The following is a 16228-nucleotide window of genomic DNA, read 5'->3' as shown; positions in this document are numbered from 1 at the left end:
CTCATATACTCAAATAAGAAAATCAGGTTGGGTGTCAGGAATCTTAGTTGAAATTACAATTATTGCACATTCAGTCATACCTTAGCATCCACAGAATACTCAACATACAGAGCACCTGTTTCCCCAAAACAGCAAAGACCACGTCTGGAGTCATAATCTACATTATTATCATTTTAAGGGTAAGGATACAAAAGCCTACTAATCTAAGGGAATTCCAACATTTCGGTTACTATAGCAACATAAATTAAGACCTATGAAATTTATGAAATGCCTTTGGCAACCTGAATCTTATCAATTTTACAACACACTAACCAGTCTCTCAAACAATATTTACTGTATGTGGGAGGACACGCAGCAACCAAATGTACAAGAGATGTGGCCGGCATAACCTTTTCCAGTTTTCGGGTTGAGAGCGCCTGATAGCTCAGTTCTTTAGGGTTATTGTGGCATTGTCAGGGATGCTTAAGAGTCATTAGCATTGGGGGTGCCTGGGTGGCTCAGTTGGTTAAGAGTCATTAGCATTGGGCTTAAAAACCATATATAAGTCATCAGAAACCAGCAGCTGCCAGAATCAGAGTCGGGTACTTTCTTTGACATGAATTCTTCAGAGAGAAAAAGGAAGGAGGTAGGGAAGCAGGCCCTTCCATGAACGACCTTTAGCTGTCCTACCCGTCTGAAGGGCACATGTGGAACATCCTTAACCTTTAACGGGGTTTGAAGCAAAGGAGAGGCACCAGGCAGCTCCGCCTGCAGGAGCTTTACCCTACAGAGGCCCGTTACAAAGGGATATGGTGGAGGAAAAACTCCCGACTCTGTCCTTCGGATTATTTTTATTTTTCCTGCCTTACTGAACCCAAGACGTTTATGAGTTACGGAGCAAGTTTGGAATTTTGGAAGCAAACTGTAGGTCGAGTGGTTAGTATCATTGTAATGGCAGTAAATGGTAGCAGTCTTGGCCTTCCAGTTTTGAGGAGCCGTAGGGCTTCCTTTCACCTATGTTCTGTCTGTCAGTGTTCATTTGTCATTTTTAGTGGTTTTTACTGGTTTGTAGGGGGCATGTCTCAGGAGGGAAGAAGGGTGGGAGAGGTGAAGTATAGTTTGACAAAACAATATTTAGTATACTTCAGTATCATTAATTTAATTTTTTGAATAAAAAATTACTGCTTTCACATGACCAATGTGAGATCATAAAGTCCTGCACAATTTTGAATCTACAAAAAAAGCAGGCTGTCCAAATAGAGAAACAGTTTGTATTTCAGTCTAGGCAAGAGACCCCTAGCAAAGAGTTTGCATTCTTTCTGTGTTGTCATTTGGTCAGCTCAGGACAGCTGCTTTTGCTGCGTGGCCTAAAATTGGACAAGCTCATTTCTTAAATATTAATAGATCATTCATTCAATGAATTTCTCTTGAGTTCCCACTCTGGAGCCTGTTCTAGATCCTATAACCCAGCATTAAACAATAAAAAGTCCCTGCTTTCATGGTACTTAGATTCAACAGTGGGAGATAGTCAATAACAATAAATCAAGAAGATGATTTCGGACAGCAATGAAGTCCAACACAATAGGGACTACTGTAGTAGACATATTACAATATGCTGGGCATGGTGCGGCATGCGTGCATTAGCCCTCACAACAGTCCCAGAAGAAAAAAGTGTTCATTGTTTCCACTTTACAGGTAAAGAAACTAAGGCTGGGGTTTAATTAGCATACCCAACTTCACACACTGAAGGGACAGAGCTGGGGTTTGATTTGCCTGTAGGATTTGCCTGTAGCTCTGGGAGCCTGGTCTCACACCCCGTGCACTGAACCATTGGGCTACACTACTATGCTGAGAGTAAAGCAAGATTATGTGAGGGTGGCTGGTTGGGGGGAGGGGGGACACTTTAGCTAGGAAAGTCATAGAAGGTCTCCCTGAGGAGGTGACATGTCACCTGTGAGTGGTAAATGAGAACAGACCACCACGGAAACGTGGAAGAACGGTGTTCGCAGAGCTCCTTGGGCTTAGAATTAAAGACACCTTGGCTGTAAGAAGGCACCCTCGAGAAACAAAATATGAAAAAGTACAATCGTGAACATCCAGGATTAGAAAAGAGGAGTTATTCCTTTTTCCATCAAATCCTAGAATGTTGAGGTGATCATACTCCTCTGACGTACCCTGCTGGTATGTCTTTCTGAAGACATCACGAAAGTCTCCATCCAATACCTTACCTCCCTCCCCACTCTTCCCCCAATGAGAAGAATCGTCCAACAGATCCAGTTCTACCCATCCTCCTCCACAATGCCCTTGCCTCCTTAATTAACCTTGTCTGCAAGTCAGTGGAAGAGCTGATGGGAGCCCATGACATGACACAGCTGAATAATATCCCTATTTATCTGTTCGTTCTCAATAAATAAATCTAACAGCTTATAAAACATTCAAATAAAACTTGTAATCACCCCAGCACCACACAATAAGCACAAATAAAAAGAAACAGCGATGATAATTTCACCACACACTCCCAATATTCCTCCTAATTTATCATCGTTTGCTTCTTTCTTTTTCCGTAAAGCTCCAACATGTTAAGCCATGCCCAGTGCAGGCCACGATACTTCTCCCCATTTTTCCTGTGACCTTCGCACATATACTTTTCTGACCTTGTCCATCACCTTAGCTGCCACTCTTTCCTTAGTGTCGTTATCACGGACAGTAATAATGGCTGCAAAAGTAAGACCTGTCGAACATTGACTCTCTGACAGGTACTCTGCCCAACACTTCATACTTATTTGATCTAACCCATGCACTGTTTAAAAACTTCCTCTGTGCCAGGCATTCTTCAAACTTTACATACCATCGTTGTGCCCATTTTGCAGGTGGTGAAGCTGAGCTCTAACGGGCTCAGTACTTTGCCTGCGTTCACATAGCTCTTAAGTAGCTCCTGAGGAGCCAAGACTGACCAGGCAGTTAGGCTCCAGGGTCGGCCCTCTCCACCCTCTGCTTCACTGCTTAACAGATAGAGTCCAAAGAAGAGCTCAGCATGAGCTGGACCTCAACATATGGAAAGTTCATCTCAATTTTTTTAAAAGAAAAATCTCTGGCCCGATTAAGACCTTCTCTTGTGGCTCAGCACGTCCCACAGCATTCCTTTACGGAGATTTGCAGGGATTTACCTTCCTTTCTAGGGATTTTTAACACCCACCCAGGGACCCACGACCAAGAACTCTAGCCAAAGAAGTGCTACTCTGATTCCGCAAATTCAAGTAGGGAGTGTGGTGTAGGTTGTTGTTGCTTGCACGCCCCGGGCCTCGGGAAAGTTGCCCTCTTGCCAATGAAGTTTCCCAGCTGTGAGCTGACATTCAGTTGTCTCTGTCCTCATTTGCTTTGAAATCCACAGTAGCACGTTATCTGGACCAGCCACTTTTTATGCCTCAGGGGTTTCTTCTTGTTTGGGTCCCATTGTAGGCCACATATCTTAGCGTAACACAGCTCTCCTTTAAATTGCATTGCATCAATATTCTGCCTTCTTGATTAGGTCTATGTCTGGGGGAACTTACTAGGTATAGCACAGGGGGTAAAAGGAGATATGTAATCAGGGAAATTAGAGAAGTAAAGACTAATTGGGTCGCCTCCTTAGCTCCTGTCTTTGGAGGATAGTTTCTGTTAGCCTGGGACTGTCAGTTTTCTAATCTACTCTTAAATGCCCACCAGCACCACTGTCATTTCTAGAGTTTTTATCCACACACATGATGATGTCCTAACTCTGACTGCAGAGCAGAGCATCCTGGGCTGGGAAACAGAGACAAAGAGAGAAAATCTCTGTCATGTTTATAGAACGCTGAGAATGTCTCTCAACTCACCGCAGAGGTGGAAACCCTCCCATGCCAAGGCGTCCTGCTAGGACATACAGGAACAGATTACTGAGGGAGCAAGGGGGCACTCCCAATTCTTCCCAAAACAAACAACAACAACAAGAAAAAAAAAACAGCCCCCATCTGGGATGATTTGGGTATGGATTTGCCTGTAGCTAAGTGTCCAACTAAATGATTTCTGTAACCAGTCTGGGCTCTTTATGATATAAAGAGTCAGAAAGCTTAGGTAATAGAGAAAATAATTTGTAGGTTCATTAGCTTATTAGAACTGCTGATATGCCTCAGCTCTAAGAATACCTGTATTTAGACAGGAAGTAACAAAAGCAAAAAATGAGAGGGTGCTAATTAGCTAAAGCAAATTCTTCTTCACCTTCTCTAAACACAGAGATGCCTTTCAAATTAGAACTTGTTCATTTTTTTCAAGTTCATGGTTCTATCTGTTCTGTTGGAAAAGGCACTCCCCTAATTTTACTAGTAATTTGTTTTATTTGGGGTGTCATAAATCTCATTAATGATTTGATTAAATCTGTAGAGCCTCTCCCAAGGTAAATTCATTTTGCATCAGGAAGTTCTTGAATCCCTGAGGTGAACCCAGTGATCTCAGGTTACAGAACCTTATTTAGTAGGAGGACATCTTTGGTGTACTTATTAAAAAACCAAATGAATACACCTTCCAGAATGTCTTTCACCAAAATTACAATAGCCTCTTCCTTCCTCCTCATTTCTCCTTGCCATTTATTCATTTTGTGTTAATACATATTGAAGTCCTGTTGCAAAAAACATCAACTCCTAGACTGCAAAAGTACAAAACCTAGATTTACATTTTGACCCCCTTGTGCAGATAAAGATAATCTTCTGAAAAGGTATTTCTCAGAAAACATTTTTTATAAAAATGATACCTAATATTAAAGAACAACATCTGTAGTGAAGAGTTATTTTCAGTGGTAAATGGGCCTCCTTTTCCTCCTGTTCACTTAGGTGTGCAAGTTGCATCACTAGGGTTTCAATGTCAAAATCAGAGCTAGGTCCATTTTAAAGTTGAAGGCTTTTCATATGCAATGTATTCTTTTGGGGGGGTTCTGTCGCCATCTGTTCTTTTTTTTATGCAATGTATTCTTAATTGAATGTGTATATTGACAACTCTCAAGACAATAGCAAACTAGGGGCATCTGGGTGGCTCAGATGGTTAAGCGTCTGCCTTCAGCTCAGGTCATGATCCCGGGGTCCTGGGTTCGAGTCCCACCTCGGGCTCCCTGCTCCTTGGGAGGCTGCTTCTCCCTCTGCTTCTCTCTCTCTCTCTCTCTCATGAATAAATAAATAAAACCTTTTAAAAAAAAAAAAAAGACGATAGCAAACTAGAAGGGAATTATTTCTCACAAGTTCAATCATCTGGAATTTTAGTTCTTGGTTTGCTTTCCTGATAAAGTCCACAATAACTAAGATATCAACCTCTCGCTCTTGATCACCTGCCCCTTCAATATGCCGCCAAAACTGGTTGAATCCACCTACCTCTATTTGCGATACTCTAGCTTAAAGCCTTTCTCTGGATCTATTGTGAGAAATTCCCAAATTACCTCCCAGAAAATTTTGCTTCTCCATTCCATTCTGCACCCTTCTCCCTGGAATATCTTCCCAAAGCCTCGGTGATCTTTACTTTGTATCTGCTCCTAAGTCGTCAGTGGTTCCTAGTGTCAACATAATCCAGAAACTAGTCCTTCCTAGCTTACCTTTTCTACCACCGTCTCCATCATTCTTTCCTGGAGCTATTACTACCGATGGTCTAGCAAAATCTGTCCTTTATCTTTCCTCAAATACATCTGCATATTCACACAGCTATGCTTTTGACCATGCTGTTTTCTTTTCCTAAAATGCCTTTCTGCCACACTTGTACCTAGAAAATTCTTACACAACCAATATGGCACCACTCAAACATTGCTTCTTTTTTCGTCTTCCTTGATGCACCTATTCCCTCCTCCTCTGTGCTAGAATAGCATTAAGATTTTATTTAAGCTCTCTGTGCCTCAGTTTTCTCACCTGTAAAATGAAGTTATAATAATATATAACCTGAAGAAGTTTCCTACAGGTCAAGTGAGATAGCACATGCTCAACTAAGCATCTTCGCTCCTTTTTATGAAGTACTGTCATATAATTTCATATGAAACTCACAATAATTCTTTTAGGTTTTTATCCCTATTTTCCCAACTTGAAGATAGGTTAAACTGAGGCACAGAAATATGAATTGACTTGTCTAAGGTCACATAGATGGTAAATAATGGAAGAGAAATATCCAGATCTTCTGATTCAAATGCCTTCTTCTTTCCAATATACCACGTTGGATACCGGGTGATTTCTTATTCTACTTTCTTTCCTCAGCACAGTACCCTGCATGTTGTTGCCACTCAAGACATGTTAGTTGAATTAAATTGCATGTTCTCTTTTTTTCTGTGATAGCAATGAAAATGCTGATAGTAACGAACCGTCCAACGCACCACTAGAGACCGTGCTACTTAACATCCATGTCTTTTACACGTGACCATTAGAATACCTGTGAACCCAATGACCATACTGTGATCTGGCTCACATTCCTTTATCTTGCCTGCCAGGATATTGTTCATCTTCACCAGTGCCTTACTAAAATCAGAATGTACCACATCCACAACATTCCCTTGGACCATCAGTTGAGGATTCCTTTCAGAAAACAAAAAATGGAGTCATTTTAACATCACCCATTCATCCTGACTTCATATTGGCATTTGGCGATTTACCATTTTCTTTCTATTAAGTCATCTTTAAACAATATTTTTCTGGATATCAACATTTTGAGGCTCTATCGTTCTGAAAATTAGACCAATACTGCTGATATCCTGCCTTCCTATACAACTCCATGATTTCTCAAAGATGGCTAAAAATAAATGAAGTGTTATTATAAGGAGGTCTCTTTGCCCAAGAGGGTAACTGTATGCAGTGAATTTTAATGGTACCAGAAGAAGTGTAGCTTAGAGGTATGCCTATTACTAATGTGAGGGGCAATGTGGTAGTGGTCCTTCTCTGGAGAAGTTCTAAGAGCATACACTAAACTTACCAATTAGGAGTCCTCCTCCTCCTAGTCAATTGTGGACAGACTAGGTGCCATCTGGATGTTTTCCCCAATCTGAGATGCAGAGATGTTCCAGATGTCCAGACATTATCAGTACTTCTCCTGAAGCCTTTGCTTTGGCTTTGTGTTGTTTTGAAATGATGACTACAGTATTCCAAACTGCAGAAAATGTAACTGTCTTGTCAAATCAATAGATGACTTTTCAGAGAGACCAAAAATTCTGTCAACCCATTCAGGCTTCCAAAGACTACGCATTTATTGCCTTTCAATCAACCCAGACACCCAGAATAAATTGAAGGAGAAAAAAATGTCCAGGGTAGAACTTACAGGCAGAGGTTATCCTGATGAAAAATGCAAATAGAGGAGAGAACCAATAAAATCAAATTTTTAAAATCCTATTATCTCTTTTTACTCCCTGCTCACCTCTGCACAATTGTCCATTACAGTGTGGTTTCCAGTGTCATTTTAAATACAACTGACATTGTTTCTGATCTTAAAGAATTTATTTCCCATTACCAAGGCATGACAGTAGTTCTAGCTTGGGATATGTCATTTCTGCCGGGACTAATCAGCTAGCTATTTTACCAACTAGAGGCATAATCAGTAGCCATTCTGTGAAGCGACTGTAAATTCTAAGTATGTCAATAACCGCAGCCCAAGTACGTTGCTAACTTACAGGTACTTCATATTTCATCATACGGATTTTAGAAAGAAGGCAGGAGAAGTAAGAGCATCCCATCTTTGACTAATGTGAGATCATTCCAGGTTGGCTTTCTGAGCCTTTGGTAGCTAAGAATAATGAAAGTGATGACCATTTTCAAAATGAAAACTTTGATGCAGAAATTAACAACCCTTTCTGTGTCTAATGTCTTGAACTAATGCCCTTCAGAATTATCATCAATGTCCCTATAAATGTATTCTCAATCTGATAATCTTTTAAAATATAATCTCACTATTACGAGACTTTGGCCCAATAAAAAAGTTTTAAAAGGAAGAAAAGATATAATCTGAAGAACTAAGAAGTCAGTGCAAACACAGCTGATCACTTTATGGACCCAGCACTTGATGTGAGAAAGGCCCTAACAGCACCAGCCAAGGCCCTCCATTGCTGTTTCCCTAAAGTCACCTCTTGCTCCAGTGGTCTGAAGTAGCAGGTGCTTCACTCTGTACAGATTTCAGGGGCTTCTAAATACCTTGTTCTGTTTGACCTTCATTACTTGAAAACTGCCCTACTGGATGGTGATTAAGCACAGAGGCTATGATGTCAGACACTCGGGGATTTGGACTTAGTCCTGTCATTTCTGACTCTTTAAGTAAATTGTTTAACTTTTTTAAGCATCTGTTCCCTCTCTTGGAAAGTCCCAGTAGAACCTCCTTCGTGAGGGTACTGTAAAATAAAGTGACATGATATAGAGAAAGTACTGTCGCAATGCCTGACCCCATAGTAAGCATGCAATACATGTCCAGTTGTGAGGTTTAATGTTTATGGAACTTGTACTGTGCGTTGATCTAGACAGTCCAAAATCTTAACCTCTGCACCTCCACACATGCACCTGTAACTGTGGAAAATAGTAAGTCATCAATAATATTTCGGATTATCTCCTGGAAGTTATATGAGCTCTGGAATAATAAATGATTTCTTCTGAATATAGAAAATGCATTTATTTCTGGGAAATTTCTCCCTGCTTAAGTGTCCTGAATATTGATTTGATTTTAAGAGACAAAATATGACTGAAATACGTCATCTGTCCCTTTAACAAAAGAAGCACATACCGCATGGTTTTCCTTGGAATTGATTTAGCCTCATGGCAAGACTAATATAGCCCTTTAATGCAAGAAGTAAAGTAGAGGCAGGGCCAATTTGATGTTGTTGATCTCTGGGATAAATGGAGATTCTAGGCTCCTGTAGTCCATAAGGCTCTGTGGTTTGGTTAAAGTATCTGCATACACATAAATTGAACCCTCAGGGGAAGGCAAACTACCGCTGTGGCTTGAACCCAACCTGCACCTCAGAGCTACTATACAACATTTTGGAAGGAATTGTGTTGCCTCATTCCAGATAAGGGAAAATAGCCAGGATTCTGGAGTTTCCGTCTTCTCATGTTGTGACTTCCTGGGGGACAAGGGACTAGTCCCATCTTTCCTATCGCTCTATGAATGCCCTCCACCATCAGACTAAAAGAATGGCCCCTTGCAAAGTGCTCTGAGTTACAAGACTCTTACTTAAACAAAAGAATCATCTGTACTAGCATTTCTCAACCCTCTGCTGCTGTGGGTGTGAGGGTTTGGGGGTGTGGGTGTCTTCTGAGCTACCAGTGGACAATGGATATCTCCAAGTTACCATATGGGAAGCATTATTGCTGGAAATGGTTTACAGAACCAATCCATATAAGCTATTGCTGGACTGATAGCAGAATTTATACCTCCATTTCAGCAGGGCTTCTGTACCTTTTTATTCTCCCTGGAGTATAGGTTGTCCTCAGATATTCCCTTGGGTCACATCTGCATTTCATTCAGACTTCTGCCCCAGTGTCACTTCCCTCACCACCCCATCTAAAATAGCTCAAGCACACCTTCTGTACCCTATCATCTGCTTTATCCTGCTGCCTTATTTTTCTTCATAGCACTTAAGACAATGTCATAAATTTATCTGTATATAATTTGTCTCCCCATCACAGTGTAAGCTTTAAGCTCTCACAAGAGTTTCGGTGACATAATAGGAATTCAATAAATATTTGTTTAAAAATGAATGAACTTCTAAATAGCGGTCATTATTTGTATGAAGGCTAGAATATATTGTTTCCTTCGGTCATGGTGCTAGTTCCTTTAAAGGGGATTTAGAGATGAGAATATGAAGCCACTGGAATTATATCACTTTTTGAGTTTCCAGGCCCTGTTGCCAGGAAGACAAGCTGAAGGTTTCTTCCTTTTTCTTTTAAAAAGGCTGTACTCATGGTTGACATATTCTATGACATCTTTTTCATGCTCTCATATTCAGTTTTTTATAAAAATCAACATGTATTTAACTTGTACCCCACTTGTACCCAATTCTAGTGGCTAGAACTCTGGAAGCACAATCAAGAGTCACTTGATTATTACTTGGTAGTTCTGAATATATTTAACAGTCCTCAACAGCCCCTTGTCAAATGTCCTTCAAACTCATGACTCCTTGTAGAAGTCATGAAAACAGAGTGGCTTACTAGGGGCACACCTGGTGAGGGGTGTCAGAAAATTTCATCCCACACCAGCACATTGCTGTTTGCTTGCTATGCAACATTGGACAAACAGACTGATTATTCTGGGCTCCTGTTTCCTTGGTGGAAACAAAGGAAACAATCGGATTTGCCTCCGGTGTTCTTTAGTCATTTGCTGGTTGAGATTGCATCCCCTCTAGCTCTACTCTCTACAATAGGGTGAAAGCCCCTTGGGACTCTCTGGTGGAATGGAATAGAGAAGTCTGCCTAATCTGGAGCAGCTTCACTCCTGGGAAGAGAGCGGTTAAAGCTGCCAGGAAGTTCTCACAAAGGCCACCCAGAGTTACCAAGAACTACCATATTGACTCATAGCCAGTGCTGGTTTGAGAACCTGAAATATTCAGGGAAACATTTAACCAAATCCTTGCCACAAGGGAGAAGAGGTCTGGGGAAGGTTCTGTAATTCTTGGATGAACTTTTGTACCTTGTCCTCTGGAGACACTATGAATAGACTACGCTGAGCAATCAAGTGAGATCCCAAGTTGAGCACAAGAATAAAATGGTGCTTTGAGAGTAACTCTCTTGCCTTATTCCATGAGCAGTGACAAATTGTTTTTCCTTACTCAACTCAACACAATATGTGCTCACCCCTCTTTTTATGCCACATAACACACATTTTATGTTCTTATTAAATTCATCTATCTTCCCCCCCCTTTTTTTTGCAATTGGCTTAATGATGATCATCTCTGTCAGCGTTGTCTGAAATGGTTGCAAGTTTCCAGTTGAAAGAAACTACAACTTTTAACCTACCTGAAATAGCCCTGCAGGTTGAGTCCTAGGTAAATGTTCTTTAATGCTAAATGGAATTAACAATATTATAATTGTCAAATCCCTCAAAGGAAGGTATCATGGAAATGGAAAGCATTCTTATTCTTGAATTGTTTTCGTTATAAGCTATCTTCCCTATGAAACAGTTTTGTTTTTTTTTTCTCTGTTTCCACTGGAAAGATCTGGAGAATGATACAGTTGGGCTGAGGACCCAAGTAGCCAGATCCCAGGCACCTTGGTGTGGTGGGGGAATGTTAGGTTCTGTGGATTTGATCTTTAAGACACAAAAGTGGCAGTGCCCAATATCTCTGCGTTCTCAAGCAGAGAGCCCTTAGGTCATCCACAGTGAATTAAAACTTAGAGGTCAACATGAACTGACAGCAAGCCAAGTCAGTAGGTGGAAAGGGAGTATAGCCCGGAACCACTAGACCATACTGCCCCTCTCTCATAGAGTGCTGACAGAAGCCTAAGGCTGGGGAGGCCCCTCGTCCAGTCCTCCTTTCCACACAGGTCTCCCCCTTGGGAAGGCAGCAGTGGCAAGTGTTCCACAACAGCTCACAAGACATTTGGACCCCCCAAAGAAGCTCTTCCCTCCTGCATACATAAATCATACCTCCTAATCATGCCATCCAGTTCTAAAAACTTTAAAAGGATGGTGCTCTGTGAGTGAAAATTCATAGGCACCTGCTCTTGATTTACTTCCTGCTTAGAATAATTTTTACACAGCTGCAGGATCACAGAGTGACTCTGTTCATGGTACCCAACAGTGAGGCTCAGACAAGAAGGGATATGTTGGATGTTTGGGTTATAATGATTTTGGCTATTCCTTTTTTTTACAGCATCATTAGTAATCTGTCATTCTAATAATAATAATTCCCTTTTGACATCATGCAGGTAAGAAGAAATCATCACTGACATCAAAAATGAGGTGATATTTCAGCAGTATTATTTCACTGAAGATAAAATGGAAAGCTTTATTACTCCCCATGCCTTTAAAGAAAGCTGAACAAGGCATATGCTGACCCTAGAGCTTATCTACTTCAGTTCCTTCCAGACTAATATGAAATAACTAATTTTAATTGTTCCAACTAGAGTTTCAGAATGTGGTTTTCCCCCAAAGCTTTACATCCACATAATGGAAACTTTTTTAAAAACAAGCTTTATCAGATCATAATAAACTGGAAAAGCAAAAAAAAAGTCCATTGTAACCAAAACTGATCTCTAGTTTTCGTTCTTCAGCAGCACCTTTTGTTCAAAGTATTTAGGAATTGATTTCACTCAATCATGCGGTCAATACTGATTGTGTGCCTGTTGTGTAAATACACACTGTACTGGGTACTGGGAAGACAAAGATGGATAAAACAGAGTCCTTGGTCCAGAGGACAGAGTCCAGACTGAGGCAGACACACAAAGAAATGTATGCTATAGTAGAGATATGTTCCAAGGGCAACGGAATGAAGTAAATAATTCTGTCTGGTGGAACAGGAGAGCTTCTCCAAGACAGCATCATTTTAGCCAGCTCTTAAAGAATAGACATGCCCTACAGAAACATTAGAGAACAGAACTCAATGCAGAGGGAACAGTCTTAGCAAAGAGATGAAGGCATCAAGTGCATTGAGCAGAAAGAAATCTGGTCCTTGGGGCGCCTGGGTGGCTCAGTTGGTTAGGTGACTGCCTTCGGCTCGGGTCATGATCCCAGGGTCCTGGGATCGAGCCCCACATCGGGCTCCCTGCTCGGCAGGAAGCCTGCTTCTCCCTCTCCCACTCCCCCTGCTTGTGTTCCCTCTCTTGCTGTCTTTCTCTCTCTCTCTCTCTCTCTCTCTCTCTCTCTGTGTCAATTAAATAAATAAATAAAATCTTAAAAAAAAAAAAAGAAATCTGGTCCTTAAGGGAATCAGGGAGTGAAGACATCGAATCTCACTCAGTAAATGTAGACAGGAGTAGGAGGAATCTTCATTTAGTGCAACATGAACTCAATGGGCTAATCAATGTTCAGGGTAACAGGATGAAGATTAAGATTGTTTCATTCTAACAAAACTTCTTGCACTCATTGTAAGAAAAAGACCCCTATTTTCTACCAAGGAGATCAAGAAGTTTGTTCTCAGTCTATTAGGGTAAGAGAATAAGTACATGGATTTAAGTAAGTCATTGGATCATTCCTCTTGGAATTTTCTCCATTTATTTTTCCTTCTACCTTTCTGCCCTACCTGAGTGCAGGGTTTTTTTTTGGGGGGGGGGGCCCTGACTCTTAGATGCTGGTATAAACAGACATTCTGAAAGGAGGAATATGATTTTCCTAGAATCAGTAACTCAAGAAAAATCTGAAATCTTTATGCATCAAAATCTTAGATTGCAAAATGAATCAGAAATAGGAAGCATCACATAGACCTCAGTCACCCAAGTACTTGGTCTATACATACTTAGGTCTCTGAATTCTTGGAAATGTCTGGGTATTTGGCATAATATAAGCAAAGCCTACATTTCAGGCAGCCTTAGGTTTCCCTTAAATACAACATTTCATAAAATCCGTGGCTTTAAGAATGGTGACTTTTTTTTCTCATTAAAAAAAAAATTACTCCTACTTCAACACATTTACTTCTAATTCTGGTTGGCCGTTCAGCATTTCTACTAATTGTAGTAACCTCTATAAACAGTGTTATCTGAACACCCAATCCCTTTGTTCCAATAAAAGCCTGTGTATGTCAGACCAGTTGCAGTTCATCTGCAATTAAACAGCTGTTCTCAGATGAGAAGTAACCAATGACAGAAAAATCTGAATGTTATAACCATGCAAATATTCAATATTTTAAGTGATATTTTAAAAGTCAAACATAGTATATAACTACCTGATTTGCAGTATGAGCACATTTTTACCCTTTCTCTCCTGCTCACCTAAGAAAATAAAATTTGGTATTCCTGGATTGAATGCTTAATTACTTCTTTAAAAACCAACTTTAAGCAAATTAAAGGAAGACAATCTCGCTCTCTTTCTCTATTTTTGCAGTGCTTGCAGAGGCTTTATCTTTCTATCAAAGATAATATGAAACTTTGGTGTTTTGTGTTGCAGATCATTAGCTGACTTGCTTTTTATCTGCTTGATTTTATTTCGTTTTCTTTCTCAAACATCTTTTTTCTCCCCTCCAAATAATCAATGCTCTTGATTGCTCTCAAATGCCTCTGCTTGTATCACCACAAAGCTAGGGTAACCCCGTGGAGTACACTCCCAAACCAGGCAAGAGCCAGTTAAGAGCAGATCTTTTTGTTTAAGTCAGCTCTCAGGGTAGAAGGGGAAATCACATCCCCAGTTGGCTCTTGACTTTTTCATTACCAAATGCAGAGGCCAGAAAAGAGAACCAGACAAAAACAGGCGTGGGTATATGTTCGGTTGTTTTGCATGTACTAAAGCAACACAGAGCTGATGCACAATAAACAAACATGCATTATGGGTTGTTTCCAGTCACTTTATAGACACATGCATTCATAAATTTTGATACGGTTGTAAGAAGCCGACTTTGATGGGACCAAACTCACAGACGAGCTTTCGATCGCTGGAGCAACCACAGTCTAACTTTATGTTGACAATTTATCAGCTCTTCTCCGTCAAGGAAAATTGTTTTTTAGTGCTTGCCTATTAGCAATCACATGCATAATATGAAATTGAGTTTTGGGGAGGACGGCCTGCCATCTGTCTTTCTGATTTTTTTTCAGCATTTCATGCTCAAGTTCAATTCTCTGTGTATCAGAATGCTGTAAAACAGGATTCACCCATAATATGGGCACTTAGCAAGAAAAATGGGCCAGATACCAATGTTATCTTATAACTTGCAGACTTTTAAAAAGGAAAATCATTGATACCCCAATCTGTGCATTATCTTTCCAGTGTACTTCAATTCTGTCTGCCTCTCCAAGCCAACTTGGGTATGGCTGGTTCTTCATAGAGAACAGTTCATTATGGTTCTTTGAAAAGTTGTTAAGACGCTTTTATAAAAATAAAAATTCAAAGAGAAAGTGGAACGTAATGTGAGGTTAAGAAAATGGAGCTATAAAGGATTGGTGGGAAGAATGAAAAAGATGTATTTAGTTTCCTTTCCAAGTTCCAATATGCTAAGATTTTTATCAATAATATTGTTTTTCTGCAACAATACCTGCCTCGGGGAACATCTGCTCTGTAGCTGTCAGGATTATACTTCTCAAAATATGCTTAAGATGATTCTGTTAAATTGATAAAAAATAGGACACTCTGCAATGTAGAAGGATTGCTCAAAAGAACATTCCCAAGCCTTTCATGTGTAACTGCATTTGTGCGGCAGGGCATTTATTGTGCTATAAATTCCATCACTGATTTTGGCCAGTTCAGATTGATTCTGCAGTAACTGTAAGTAATGAACCTTCTTGAGTCAAGGGGGGAGGAAAGGAGGAGAGGTAGCCAATACACACGTGGCTGTGGAAATACAAATCGTAGGGTTCATTTAGGCACAGCTTTTATCAGATCATGCAGCCAATACCCTACAAAGCAGGAAAATATATATCCCGAAAAATCTACAGGTTCCTTGATCTGACTCCAAGAGTTACGACAGGCGGACAGAGGAAAGCAATTCTTAGGGAAAGGAAGCAATTTATCTTTCCCTGAACCTTTACTTCCCAAACTTGTTCCTTCTCATCTTTTTCCACATTTTTCCATCTAAAGTATGGGCAGCTGTCCATCCTACAAGAGCAACAAAATATGGAGCTCTTTTCTTAGGGAAAATTTAGCCATCCCTGAAGGCTGGCCTCCCTCAGCCCCCAGGGCCTAGGACTGGATGGACCCTAAACCCAGAGGAAGCTCTCAGGGGTGACTCTCATCAGTTTAGACTTTTGTAAAGAGGAAACTCGGTTATCCTGGAGTTGATTGCTGAGACCAGTAAGACACTAAGGTAACCAGTGAGACGAACAGCGGGAGAAACACCACTCAGGGTGCCCCATGACCGCCATCCCCCATCCCCTACCCTGGCCCCATGACTGCTTCCCCAAACCCCCCACCCCTGACTGTGGTGGTGGCTAAAGAAAGAAGGTGTCAATGAATGAAGCCAAGACAACAGTAATCTGCACTGCAGTAAAGAAGTACCATCTAACATTACAGTGGGGAAGGGGGATTCTGATATTCTTTCAACCCGGGCACTAGGGAAATGGGCAGGATGTGGGAGATGGAACAGTGTGATTTGGGACTGTGGATGTCAGCAGAGCTCGATCAGAGTAAAGTAGAGAGACTTTGGGAGGGAAGGAGG

The 16228-nt window shown here is 40.8% G+C and overlaps 1 protein-coding gene across 1 annotated transcript in view; it reads left to right on the top strand.

Annotated features, from left to right (window-relative positions):
• Nucleotides 1-16228, top strand: part of NPAS3 (neuronal PAS domain protein 3) — an 841130-nt gene that overhangs the window by 775621 nt on the left and 49281 nt on the right.

The sequence above is a fragment of the Zalophus californianus genome, chromosome 6 (genome assembly GCF_009762305.2).
Source record: "Zalophus californianus isolate mZalCal1 chromosome 6, mZalCal1.pri.v2, whole genome shotgun sequence".
Taxonomy (NCBI): Eukaryota; Metazoa; Chordata; class Mammalia; order Carnivora; family Otariidae; genus Zalophus; species Zalophus californianus.
The sequence above is the reverse complement of the archived record's forward strand: the minus strand, read 5'-3'. Positions and strand labels throughout refer to the sequence as shown.